The sequence below is a fragment of the Macrobrachium nipponense genome, chromosome 14 (assembly GCF_015104395.2).
Source record: "Macrobrachium nipponense isolate FS-2020 chromosome 14, ASM1510439v2, whole genome shotgun sequence".
In the NCBI taxonomy this organism is placed as follows: domain Eukaryota; kingdom Metazoa; phylum Arthropoda; class Malacostraca; order Decapoda; family Palaemonidae; genus Macrobrachium; species Macrobrachium nipponense.
This window is the reverse complement of record NC_087207.1, coordinates 15234255-15248258: the sequence shown is the minus strand read 5'-3', so window position 1 is coordinate 15248258 and position 14004 is coordinate 15234255. Positions and strand designations below refer to the sequence as shown.

General features: G+C 34.5%; 1 long non-coding RNA gene across 1 annotated transcript in view; it reads right to left on the bottom strand.

Moving 5' to 3' along the window:
* Positions 1-4761, bottom strand: part of LOC135226063 (uncharacterized) — a 177598-nt gene extending 172837 nt beyond the window's left edge. The window contains exon 1 of the long non-coding RNA XR_010317133.1: positions 4566-4761. This is a non-coding gene — a long non-coding RNA (uncharacterized LOC135226063). The remainder of the gene's footprint in view (positions 1-4565) is intronic.
* Between the last annotated feature and the right edge of the window lie 9243 nt (positions 4762-14004).

The window sequence follows — 14004 nt, the reverse complement described above, 5'->3', positions numbered from 1 at the left end:
AAAGGTTATGATATTCTTCGTGTCAGCTCTGTCGGAACCATCACATTTTATGTTTTGATAACGTACCAGTAATTTTCCTGCGTCCAGTTTGACAGTTCTTTTAATAGCTATAAGAACAAAAATAAAACTACCAGTTAAAGCAAATTCTGTCGTCTTAACTTTCTATTGTGGATGTAAACAGTCTTTCTCTTTAGTTTTAAATTCCTCATCTCTTTTCTTAATCATTTTGCTTCTATCTCTAATCCTCAGGCTCTCAAGTTTTATGACAGTTTCAGGTAATCAATTCTTTTGTAATGTCTCTAATCCACTACGCACCAGCATCGATAATTCAGCATCTATTCAATGCGTTACCAGCTCCACTGAGGAACATCCCAGACCATCCAAGACTGGAAGATGCAAAATATACCGGAAGCTGCATCAGCAATTCTCTGGTAGGCATTAAAAGGTGCCTCACTGAGGGACCTGGGGCAACCCGAACGTGCTGTAAGGTAAGGTGAGGTAAGCTCACAAATCTTACTGTTGTGAGTATATCTCCTTTATTTTATTTCTCTTGGATGCCAACTTACTTCTTAACCATTTAGAACTAATAGTTATTCCATATTAGCAATATGTATGTTTCAGTCTTTACATTTTCTTTTGTCAGTTTCCTCTTTGGATGGTCAATAATATTTCACGCGTGATGAACAACATCTCTATCCTTGCACCTCTGAATCTCACAACAATTTGGACTTACATCCATTGTTTTCCTATTCAAATTATTTCCCTTTAGAGAAAGTCTTGCAATGGAACAGATGAAGCGGAACCAGGAAAATCACATTGGAATCTAACAATCTCGATCACCAAATATGATAAAAGATAATTTAGTCTGTATACTATAAGAGGTCAAAAGAAATCATGCCACATCACAGCCAATCAGCGTTGAGTGGAACCTTGTGTAGGCCCCAAGTAGAGAATAAATCACAATATCCTTCTACAAAATCGTGGATGTACAAGGAGAGCAAAGGAATCCCTCCGGGATGAGGCTTGATGAGACTGTCAAGACAGATCCGACAGGACACAGGACTTACAGGCAGCGAAGGTCCCCAACGGACTGGTGTCTTGGACTGCTGTAGACACACTGGAGGAGGGAAAGGGATTCCAGAGAGCAAATAACGAGACCGACAGACAGATAGACAACAAACAACAACAAAAATTTAAAGAAAAAACAACAAAAGGTTAACAGAGAATCATACCATTTTTTTTTATTAAAATGTCAATAAAAAACACAGAAATTTCGAATGTTCTGCTGCTTTTCAGACGGAGAGATAGAATCCTCATAAGAGAGAGAGAGAGAGAGAGAGAGAGAGACGAGAGACGAGAGAGAGAGAGAGAGAGAGAGAATTAATAAACAAAGATCTCTGTTTATTGATAGTAAAAAAGACTGCCTTGTTTTACATTACAAGTGTATATAAAATTACTTAGATGGCTATTACTGTATAGGTATGTTAGTGCATACAGGAAGGTAGGTAGAAAAATAGACAAGAATAATTATTGCATATAAAAAACAAATGAAAATAAATTTAGAAAAAATGCAATAAAAGTTGCAAAATATGGTACTTAAAAGCTGCTGTTTTCTGTACAGTGTATGATGCTATATGAGCTACAGAACCATGAAACTTTCAGCCACGGCCCGGTGGTGGCTTGTCCTATAACGTTGCAAGACGCACGATCATGTCTAACTTTAACCTTACAAAATAAAAACTACTGAGGCTAGAGGGCTGCAATTTGGTATGTTTGATGAATGAAGGGTGGATGACCAACATACCAATTTGCAGCCCTCTAGCCTCAGTAGTTTTTATTTTATAAGGTTAAAGTTAGCCATGATCGTGCGTCTGGCAACGCTATAGTAGTTTTTGAGATCTGAGGGAATAGCAATATTTTTTTTGCAGAAATTAATAAAAGACTTTCACAAAAATCAGGTCAACAGAAAGAGGAAGACAGTCCCAAAACCAGGTAGAACGAAACCTAAGGAACATAAATAGGTGGAAATTAAAAACGAAAAGAAACAAAAGCAAGCGCCTGCCGAGACGACAACAGCTCTTTTTTAATTAGAAGAATGAGGCTGAGAGTGAGGAAAAGTTTCGAGGAAATATTTTTGCTGAGAATTACCCTCATCAGTTCTCCTCCTCATCCTCCTCCTCTTCCTTTCTGCTTTCATTGTGGGATATTAAGCCTCCTGTCTTTTTAGACTTTTAGCTAAATTTTTTTTACCTTGGCAGACTCTTAAAACAATTTATTTGTTTTGACATAACAATAATAATAAGCTTATTATTATTATTATTATTATTATTATTATTATTATTATTATTATTATTATTATTATTATTATTATTATATTATTATTATTATTATTGTCATTTTGGAATAGGAAGCGCCTTAAAGAATGAGATGAGAGAGACACTACAAAATAACACCTTTTGAGAACGCTAATTAGACAAAAAAAAATTTGGCCAATGACATTTTTCGTAAAATTGAGCGAATACCACAAACTTGTTGTTTACAATTAAACTTCTTCGAAAGTCCGCATTATGTACGAGAAAATAAGGAAGATGGTTGCCTTCTGATTATATATACAGGGTGTCCCAAAAAAATATATATACATTTTAAATAATTGTAAACTTGGAGTTTATCATAATTTTATTATTTCAAAAATATAAAAATATTTTCATGTATCATTTTTTTCTTTTTTTCACTGCATTTTGACTATGTTTTTAATAATTGCGAGATGGGGCACCACCACATTACCATCGCGATGTTAGATCCTTCTTTGATGAGATCTTACCAAACAGGTGGATTGTACGAAGGGATTTCGTTGAATATCCTCCCCGTTCACCAGACCTTCACCACTAGATTTTTTCTTATGGGGATACCTAAAAGACAAGGTCTACGCTATGAAACCTGCAACAGTCGCTGAATATATATATATATATATATATATATGTATATATATATATATATATATATATATATATATATACATATACATATATATATATATATATATATATATATATATATATATATATATATATATATATATATATATATATATATATATATATATATATATATATATATATATATATATATATATATATATATTTATATATATATATATATATATATATATATATATATATATATATATATATATATATATATATATATATATATATATATATATATATATATATATCCATATATATATATATATATATATATATATATATATATATATATATATATATATATATATCCATATATATATATATATATATATATATATATATATATATATAATATATATATATATATATATATATATATATATATATATATATATATATATGGTCAGTCCTTAGCTGGCGCATGTCCCAATAAGTCGCATAACTTTGTCATGAAATGCAAATGTCTAATAAAGTTTCATGAGACTGATGATTTCTGCTAGGAAATCCCCTGTGTTAAACAACAGGAATAAAAAGACCACCTCTTGTCCCAGAATGTCGTGGATAAATCATTACAAAAACATGAAAGGAAATCCTAATAGTTATCCTCTTGCATTTTGTGTGGGCTCTCTCTCTCTCACACACACAGACACACATACACACAAAGAGAGAGAGAGAGAGAGAGAGAGAAAGAATACCATAAGCATGCTTTCACCACAGCCAGATTAAGATTACCTCGTCGAGTCACCCACGTTTTTCTTTGTGTTGGTAAACTATTTCACTGAGTGATGATCGTTACAGGTTTTATTATGTCCTCTCATTTTGAATCGCAGATACAACCCACAACACCCTAATAATAACAAGGTTATTAATTCAGAGGCATACTGGATTTCTTGGTTTTACGGTAGGAGTGTTGTAGATACGCCATGAGAGAGAGAGAGAGAGAGAGAGAGAGAGAGAGAGAATAAAAACCTTCCTTAATTAAAATAACAAAAGGCATTACCTCCTATGACGCCATGAGAGAGAGAAAAAAAAAATATAAACCTCCCATGATTAAAATAACAAAAGGAATTGCCTCCTATTTTGATACGTCTCTCTCTCTCTCTCTCTCTCTCTCTCTCTCTCTCTCTCTCTCTCTCTTTTAAATTCAACGTCGATGCCGATTAGTCCTTCGAAGCCATTTACTCACAATAATAGGTTACTTATTAATTAGTCAATCGTCTTTTCATTTTCGTATTCGGATGTCGCATATCAGTGTATGTACATATAATAATAATAATAATAATAATAATAATAATAATAATAATAATAATAATAATAATAATAATAATAATAATAATAATAATTAGTAGTACCTAGTTGAGGTAGCTCCAGGACTCATGCAAAAGAGCGTGTCATTAGAAACAGCTCACATAGTGAAGAAAGTGATGGACTCCTAAGGAAGCAGGATGCAACCTGGAACCTCACACTATAACTACCGCCCAGTCGAATAGGATGAGTGAGATAGAACAAAAAAAATAATATTAATAACAATAACTTTGCAAGTAGTTCTACTACTATCACAAACGGAAATAACCTTACCTTCCTCCTCCCCAAACGCGACGAGGAGCAACGAAGGCTTATACTCGGTTTCCACGAAGAATGTCGGAGCCTGGCTTCGAAGTCATTGGGGCATTGACGAAGGAATCCACCGAGGCGGGTCCTGGGGAATATGCTGAGAGGCGCCACGGTTGGTTCTGCTGTCCTTCCCTCTGCGGGGAAAGGGAAGGATGATGCAGAGTTTAAACTGGAAAATTGAAGAAGATATCAAATGAGATATAAATGATTTAGTTCGTCTTATTATTATTATCATTATATATTCAAAAGATGAAACTTTTCATATAAAACAAGCTTAGAATTTAAGCCAAAAAATATACGGAATGGATATTTCCACAAAGTGTAAAGAAATCATGAAGTTAAGAAGTCATTGTGTCTTATATGCGCACAAAGAATATATATATATATATATATATATATATATATATATATATATATATATATATATATATAATATATATATATATATATATACGTATATATATATAATATATATATATATATATATATATATATAAATATATATATATATATATATATATATATATATATATATATATATATATATATATATATATATATATATATATATATTGTAAAGGAATATTGATTTATTGAATGTAAAATTGCAGAAAAAGGTTGAAAATTGATATTTGCATAGAAAAAAAAGTGTGTACACTAGACAACAGATGGCAGTAGCGCTTGGCGTAGGCGGTAGTCGCCAAGGATAATGTACCGAAACAATGATTATTTGGTCCATGGATGTCTAGCGTGAGTCTGGTATATAAAAGGCCCAAAACGACGATTTCGTTGGAGCTGAAACAAACAAGTGATTATTATAATAGTGTATCAAGTTTTGAGGAATATATGGGTAATGTATTGTTTATCCATTTGGACGTTTTCTGTGTGATGTTACGTTGGTTGCCACTAACTTTTGATGTTACAGTGAATTATATGTTGTGTTGATGTAAAGCTTTGTGACTTGGGTATTATACTGTAAAATGCAGTGATTAGTGAAGAATAGTCTCGATGACGTGCTGTATAGCGAGTCTGCTATTGTGTAAAGCGTCCGTAATTTGTTTAATGTTCTGTTTGTGACTTTAATTTCCTTACTACTTGTTATTAAAGTACATTTTAAGTTATAGTTGGTTGTCACTGTTTCCTGATATTCTCCTCGTAAATCCTTACCGTAGAGAGAGAGTTTTTTTTTAATATTACATGGGGGCCTGTCAAACGAAACCCGAACGTATCCCTACTCAGTTTTTGCTCATTCTATCGAACGAAACTCAAACATATCCATACTCATTGTTTACTCATTCTATCGAACGAAACCCGAACGTATCCTTGTTGTTGCTTTATTCATGTCGAGCGTATTCGACCATAACTTGATGTATCCCTACTGTTAATTGTTTTTCAGTACTTCCATGTACTTTAGAGAGGGGGGAGAGTTGTGATAGTGTTAGTGCTATAATATTTGTCTTGCTGTGTTATTTTGAGCAGGTTATTAAAGATGTTTGATTTGAAAGATTTCATACGTAGTCCTAGTGGTGAAAAGTTAGAAGGTATAACTAAAATAGACTGGATTGTTCTAGCTAGGTACTATAATGTAGAAGTATCAGAATCTGCAAGGAAGCTAGAAATCTCAAATAAAGTAAGTGAGGCGCTAATGACTTTAGGCATTTTGTCTGATAAGGAAGGGTTGTTACTAATGAGCGCTAGTGAGAATAATACAGACGGTAGTGCAAGTGAAGAGGAAGGTGCCAAAGCCGTACGTGAAAAAACAAAGTCACGCAAGGTTAAACCAAAAAAGTCCAAATTTGTTTATGAAGGGGATGAGTGTCGAGCAGATGCAGATTCATTTGCAAATAGTTAGATTAGAGAATGAGAAAGCTTGTTGAACTAAAGAAGTTAGAAAATGAGAGAGCTGAAAAGGTTAGGAAGATTGAGGTTGAGCAAAGAAGGTAGAAGCTGAAGTTGAGCAAAAGAGGATAGAGCTAGAGATGAAGGACTTGAAGTAGAAGAAAAGTCCAGAGAAATACCAAAATCTTTTAGAATAGACAATGCAGTAAAAAGTGTACCAATTTTTGTTGAAAATGAAGTGGATGCATTTTTTTTTACAATTTGAGAAAGTAGCAGAACAGCGTGAATGGCCGAGAACGTCATGGAGCACGTGGTTCAAACCTCCTTTCGAGGAAAGGCTAGGGAGGTATTTGCTGCCTTATCTTTAGATGATTCTAAGGATTATGAGAGAGTTAAATCCGAAGTTTTGAAAGCTTATGAATGGGTGCCAGAGAGGTATAGAGAGAAGTTCAAGAAGCTGGATAAAAAGAGACAGTCGTACTCATATGGAGTATGCACGGGAACAACGCCTATGGTATGATAGGTGGATGAATGCCCGAGAAGTTAATGGTGATTCGGTAAACTTGCAGGAACTTATCTTGCTTGAGCAGTTCAAGGATGGTATTAATCCACTTATTAAAACATATTTGGATGAACGTGATGTAGATAATGTCGATGAAGCCACTAGATTGTCTGTAATTATGCATTGGACCCCTAAGCTATATAATCTGACGTCATCCTAAAATTGGAAGGAGCAGAGTTTGGGAAGAGCGCAAAATTACAAGGGCACAAGGTAAGACTACGGTTCACAGGTATCATCTCGTGGAGTCTATAATAAATCCTTTAATAAAGAGGTGGTAGAGGGGCAAGTCAATATAATTCTGGTCCTAGTGTTAGTGCTGGAAAAGCAGGATACAGTGTAAATGATCAGTTTACACCTAGTTACCAAAATATAGGGGCGAAAATTTTAGAGATTTTGTATGTTTCAGTTGTGGCAAACCAGGACACATCAGTAGGAGTTGTCCACATCGCACAATAAACCGTCCAATTCAAGTGGTAAATAAAGTTAAAGATAAACCTGTACATTTTAAGGGTGATCATAAACCTGAAAATACCATTGCATTGTTGAATCAACCACAAGCATGTGGTGACAGAGGTACCCTTGTTTGTTTGCTTCTCCCCTTAGGCCAGTAAGAGGTATTGTAACGATAGCATCGACAGTAATATATGTGATGTTGATGAGAATATAGGTTACAAATAGGTAACAATGATGTTCAAAATGTTAGAATAATGTTGGTTGTATTGAGGATATTGTAAAAGGAAATGGAGTGAGACTACCTGAAGAGAAGTCCACATCCAAGGTACTGAATTGTATGACCCTTTTATGGGAGATGGTTGGTTACACCTCCTTGTGTTTGAAAAAAGGAAAGTAAGGTGGTTAAGAGATACCGGAGCGGTACAGTCTGTAATGATAAGAAATATGTATGACCAGTGGAAGGATAACTGGAGAGTATGTACTTCTGCGGGTGTTTGGACCTGAATTTTCAGCTCCATTAGTAGAAGTAAGGTTAGAAACTCCGTTAATTTCGGGATATGTTAAAATTGCTTTGGTGAGAGAAATCCAGTGTCAGGAGTAGAGTTAATCTTGGAAAAATGATGTATGTGGAGACAAAGTTTTTTGGTAGCAGTAATCCAATTTTGACAGAAAAAACCTTTAATTCTTCATTTATACAGAAGTTGAATGTCATTTCCAAACTTATTTCCTGCTTGTGCAGTTACTACAAGAAGTAAGAGTGCCGAAGGAAAGGTAAATGATGACGACGGTTTGGATTTACAAAACTTGTTTAAAGATAGTCCGGAAACACTACAAGTAAGTAAAGTCAGTACTCCTTTGCGAATGCTGAAAGTTAATAAGGAAGAATTTGTTAAATCTCAAATTGAAGATGATAATTTGAAGGTAATAAAGAGATAATGCCCTTGTTGATAGAAAAATGATATCGAGAAGGAAAGCAAGTGTTACTTTTTAAAGGATGGAATCCTAATGAGGAAGTTCAAGAGAGAAATGTTAATGATGTTGTAGAACAAGTGGTCATTCAATAGTTATAGGAATTTTGTTCTTTAGGTTATTGCTCATGACTGTAGTTATTCTGGTCATTTAGGTATAAACAAAACTTATGAGAAATTATTAAGGTATTTTTTTTGGCCTAAGATGCAGAAAGATTGTAGTGAATATTGTAAAAATTGTGATTTATGTCAAAAAGTAGGTAAAGCTCAACATGACCCTAAGGTGATGCCATTGCAACCCATTGAAGTTCCAGGAGAACCCTTTGAGAAACTGGTTTGGATTGTGTTAGGACCTCTGCCTAGGTCTAGCAAAGGTAACGAGTATTTGCTGACAATTATGTGTAGTGCTACCAGATTTCCAGAGGCTATTCCTTTAAGAACAGTGAGTGCTGATAAGATAATTGAAGCGCTTAACAAGTTCTTCTCGCTGGTAGGTTTGCCAAAAGAAGTTCAAACCAACCAAGGAACCAACTTTACGGCTAGAAAGTTTACCTCATTTTTAGCCTGTCAGAATATTAAGCATTGTTTATCGTCTCCTTATCACCCACAGAGCAAGGAGTGGTCGAACGATTTCATCGAACCTTCAAAACCATGCTTCGCACGTACTGTTGTGAAAATGAAAAGGAATGGGATGTCTACATACCAATGTTGCTATTTGCCGTTCGTGATAGCGTACATTCATCGTTGGGTTATTCTCCTTTTCAGTTAGTATATGTCCATCAGGTACGGTCACCCATGGAGGTGATAAAGGAATCAGTTGATTTCAGATGAGAAGGATTCTATCACGTTACAAGAAATGAAGGAAAAAATAAAAAAAAAAAAAAATATGGAAAGTAGCACATGAGAATCTTAAAGTAGTACAAGAAGAGATGAAAAGAAAACTACGACAAAAAGGCTGCAAAACGTGAACTCGACATAGGAGATAAGGTTCTAGTGTATCTCCCTACAGCTGGTAAGTTTGTTTTTAACCAGAAGTATATAGGACCTTGCACGGTGAAGGAAAAAGTAAGTGATGTTAATTATCGAATTCAATTTCCTACAGGACGGAGGAAAGTTAAAACTTTCCATATTAACAAATTAAAGAAGTATAACGAATCCAGTGGAGTGTTGTCAATTGCAAAAGAGGATGATGAAAAAGACGTTGAAGAAGAAATTGAACTTCGATTAAAAAATACAGATTATTTGAGTGATGATGAAAAAATTTAGGAAGTTATGTATTCATTTATCTGATGAACAGCAGCAATGATTTTAAAGTGCTAATTCAAAACTTTTCAGATCTATTGTCAGACCAGCCTAAAAGGATAAAAGGAGTACAGCATAAAATCAGGTTGAGAGAAGAGACGCCAATAAGTCAGCGTCCATACAGAATGTCGCCGAGGCAACAACAACAGTTAAAGACCGAAGTTGCTTATTTACTGAAACACGGACTAGCAGAGGATAGCCCATGTATTCTAGTCGACAAACCTGACGGAAGTGCAAGAATGTGTACAGACTATCGAAAGGAAAGTGCTTGTTACAACGACGTGGGCAGTCTCCGACAGTTGCTAAATGGAAGTAGCTAATGTTTAAGATGTAAGAGTGAAAATTCAGAATGGGACTGAGGAGAGAGCCACGCTGAGTTAAAAGGGGGGGAATGTAAAGGAATATTGATTTATTGAATGTAAAATTGCAGAAAAAGGTGAAAATTGATAGTTTGCATAGAAAAAAAAAGTGTGTACACTAGACAACCAGATGGCAGTAGCGCTTGGCGTAGGCGGTAGTCGCCAAGGATAATGTACCGAAACAATGATATTTGGTCCATGGATGTCTAGCGTGAGTCTGGTATATAAAGGCCCCACCCAAAAAACGACGATTTTCGTTGGAGCTGAAAACAAAAAAACAAGTGATTATAATAGTATCAAGTTTTGAGGAATATATGGTAATGTATTGTTTATCCATTTGGACGTTTTCTTGTGTGAGTACGTTGGTTGCCACTAACTTTTTGATGTTACAGTGAATTATATGTTGTGTTGATGTAAAGCTTTGTGACTTGGGTATTATACTGTAAAATGCAGTGATTAGTGAAGAATAGTCTCGATGACGTGCTGTATAGCGAGTCTGCTATTGTGTAAAGCGTCCGTAATTTGTTTAATGTTCTGTTTGTGACTTTAATTTCCTTACTACTTGTTATTAAAGTACATTTTAAGTTATAGTTGGGTTGTCCACTGTTTCCTGATTTCTATCTCGTAAATCCTTACCGTAGAGAGAGAGTTTTTTTTTTTATATTACAATATATAATATATATATATATATATATATATATATATGTGTGTGTGTGGTGTGTGTGTGTATGTATATATATATATATATATATATATATAGATATATATATATAATATATATATATATGATATATATATATATATATATATATATATATTTACATACACAACACATATATATATATATATATATATATATATATATATATATATATATAATAATATTAATATATTATATATATATATATATATATATATATAGATATATAGTATAGTGTGTGTGTGTGTTGTGTATGTAAATATATATATATATATATATATATATATATATATATATATATATATATATATATATATAATATATTATAGATATATATATTTATATGTATATATATATATATATATATATATATATATATATATATGTTATACATATTCATATTAATATATTCATCAAGATAAACCAATGTAAAAAAAAAACTGATGCAATAAAATCCGAACTCAAATGTATTTCCAACAAGCAGCTGGGTTCAGATAAAAACACCTTTTATCATGAGGTCTATCTCATTTTTCACATATTTCCTGATACCCTTTTTTGTCACGGAGCTTAAATTGTCCAAATCCCTAAACAGTGACGACAGCTGCATCATAAATTTCCAGTTACATCGCTGCTTATGCAAAAGAATATTCGTTCTTCTCAAAGTCCGCACTGTGTAAATTTGCTTCTCATTTCAAACAGTTTATGGGAAACTGCATAAAATACAAACCCTGAAAAAAAGCAAGTAAAAAAGAACCGAAGTTTCTTCGGCGCAATCGAGTTTCCTGTATGAAACTCAACCACGCCCCAAGGAACTCTCAACCGCGGCCATGGAAATTTCAGCTATGGCCCGGTGGCGGCTGCGTTGTTGCCACCTATAAGTGGACCAGATGCACGATCATAGCTAAATCTAACCTTGAATAAGATAAAAACTACCGAGGCTAGAGGGCTGCAATTTTGTATGTTTAATGATTGGAGCGTGGATGATCGACATACCAATTTGCAATCCTCTAACCTCGGTATTATTTGAGATCTAAGGGCGAACACAAAAGGTGTGGATGGACAGTCGAATAGCCATGTCAATGGTTTTCATTTACAGAAAACTAAACAACCAACGGGAATTACACGCCGTTTATGTGTTGGTAAACATTAGCTGTAAATGATATGTATTTCCACATTTATCCTCTGTGATATTTTAATTAATTATTTCGTATTTCATCTTCTTAATTTACCTCAATGCTGACTTCATGCCTCACTGCCTTAATATTTCTTTCCCATTTCTTAGGAGCAATTTGTTTATTGATGTGTTTTTAGTATTTGAAACTGTTCAGTTTATCATCATTTATTCGCACTCTTTTTACTTTCCTTTCTTTTCTCGATCTTGAAAATTTCATCTTCATCAGTTTCAGTAATTCAACAGAAAAGTTGAGTAAACTCTCTCTCTCTCTCTTACTGAAATCCTTAAATCCAAAAGGTTTAAGAAAGAAACCAAATGAAGTGAGTTAGAGTGCCCTTGATAAAGGGAGCTAAAAACCAAGGAGCAAAGGCCCCAGAGAGAGAGAGAGAAAGAGAGAGAGAGAGAGCGAGAGAGACGGGGGGTGGGGGTGGGAGGGAGGGGGCATTAGGTGGGAGAATGATTTGGCTTTAATCTGCCATAAGACATGACCAGAAATGATTGGTAAATGAGGAGAAAAGGAATTTTTTTTTAAAATATATATTTCAAAGTAAAACTTGAAGCGTCATCAAGAAAAATTCGAAAGCGAGACCAAATGGAAGCTGAGTCAGATGTGAAATTAAGAACATGACAAGTGAACTGAATCACTTGAATGGGAGAATTTTACTAGAGAGGTTGACACGAGATTGCAAAACAATACTCCTGAATGGATGGCCGGGAAAGAGATGATAAAATAGATCAATTTTCCAGGTAAGCAGACAGCCAATACTGCTCATAGGTAAGCCTACAACGGCCAGAATTTATGCTGTTCCCAGCACTACTATCGTCGGGAAGTAAGAGCCACAGTAGTGAAATTCAAAAATAGCTTGCTTTTTGAAGCAGTTATATTACTCCGCCCTAGATGAAAGCATCCATATAGTCAATAATCTACGAAATACAAGAGGATTCACTACCCAAATTACCAAAGACCCACGCGGTGGAAACTTTCCTGACTGAGTTGCTTTTGATGGCCCGGGAATAGAATCTTGGGCCGCTTTCCTCTGTTCATGAGCTTATTTTTTCCGTGAGTAAAAGTAATACCATGAAGGCAATGAGGTTCATGTTCAGACTTGCCTTCCTCCAGCCCTGGGTCAGCTTCCCTGTGGGGACCTAGACGGCTATCTCGACGTTCACTTACGATATGTTATAGTCATATGAATAAATGAATCACGAAGATATGGAACGCGATGAATGTATAAATAAAGGCAAATGACACGAAAGGTGAAAGGCCTGTAGTAGATTCACATCAGCCTTGCATTGATGTCTCGGCCAATCCCTTACGACGCTCCTGATTGGCTGTTGATAAGCCAATCACAGGGCTGGAAACTCTCAGTCTCTCGAGAGAGTTCACATAGGCAGGATGTATGTTCCATCTCTCCTGAAATATATGCACGGTTGATGTGAATCTACTATAGCAACCACTCCGTTGTTTCACTTTTCCTTCGTGGCATTTGCCTTTATTGATGAGTCATATGAGAGAACCTCATATGGAGAGAGAAAAGCTGACTCAGTTGTGAATCATTCAGCAGACGAAATCTCCCAGGATCACCCAACGCCATCTTGAATTGACAAGGCCTGAGAGACTCAAGCATGAGTCATCACCAGTCGTCCGAGTCTGGCCGTCCGTTTCCATTTACAAATTAGTATTTTTGGTGTCATTTATCAGTTATTTGCAGAATATATAATTTTTGTGTAAGTTAATTATGTTTTACAGTCTTTTGCATCATCAGTATCCTCTGGACCTGGTTAATATGATTAAATATGAATGGAAATCAGTGCAGAAACAGTAATGAGAACAAAAAAGTTTATTCACAGAAATGAGTATATAATACATTTTTATACTTAGAAAGGAGGACAAGAGCACAAAAATGGTAACAAAAGATTCCTCTCTCTTTAGGAAAAGGTATAACAGCTATATACAAAATAAATATTCTCTATAATTTACAGCAATTGTTCCTCAGAATCTTATTTCTTCAGTGTATTCAGCTTTCTCTTTTTTGTTAAATCTTT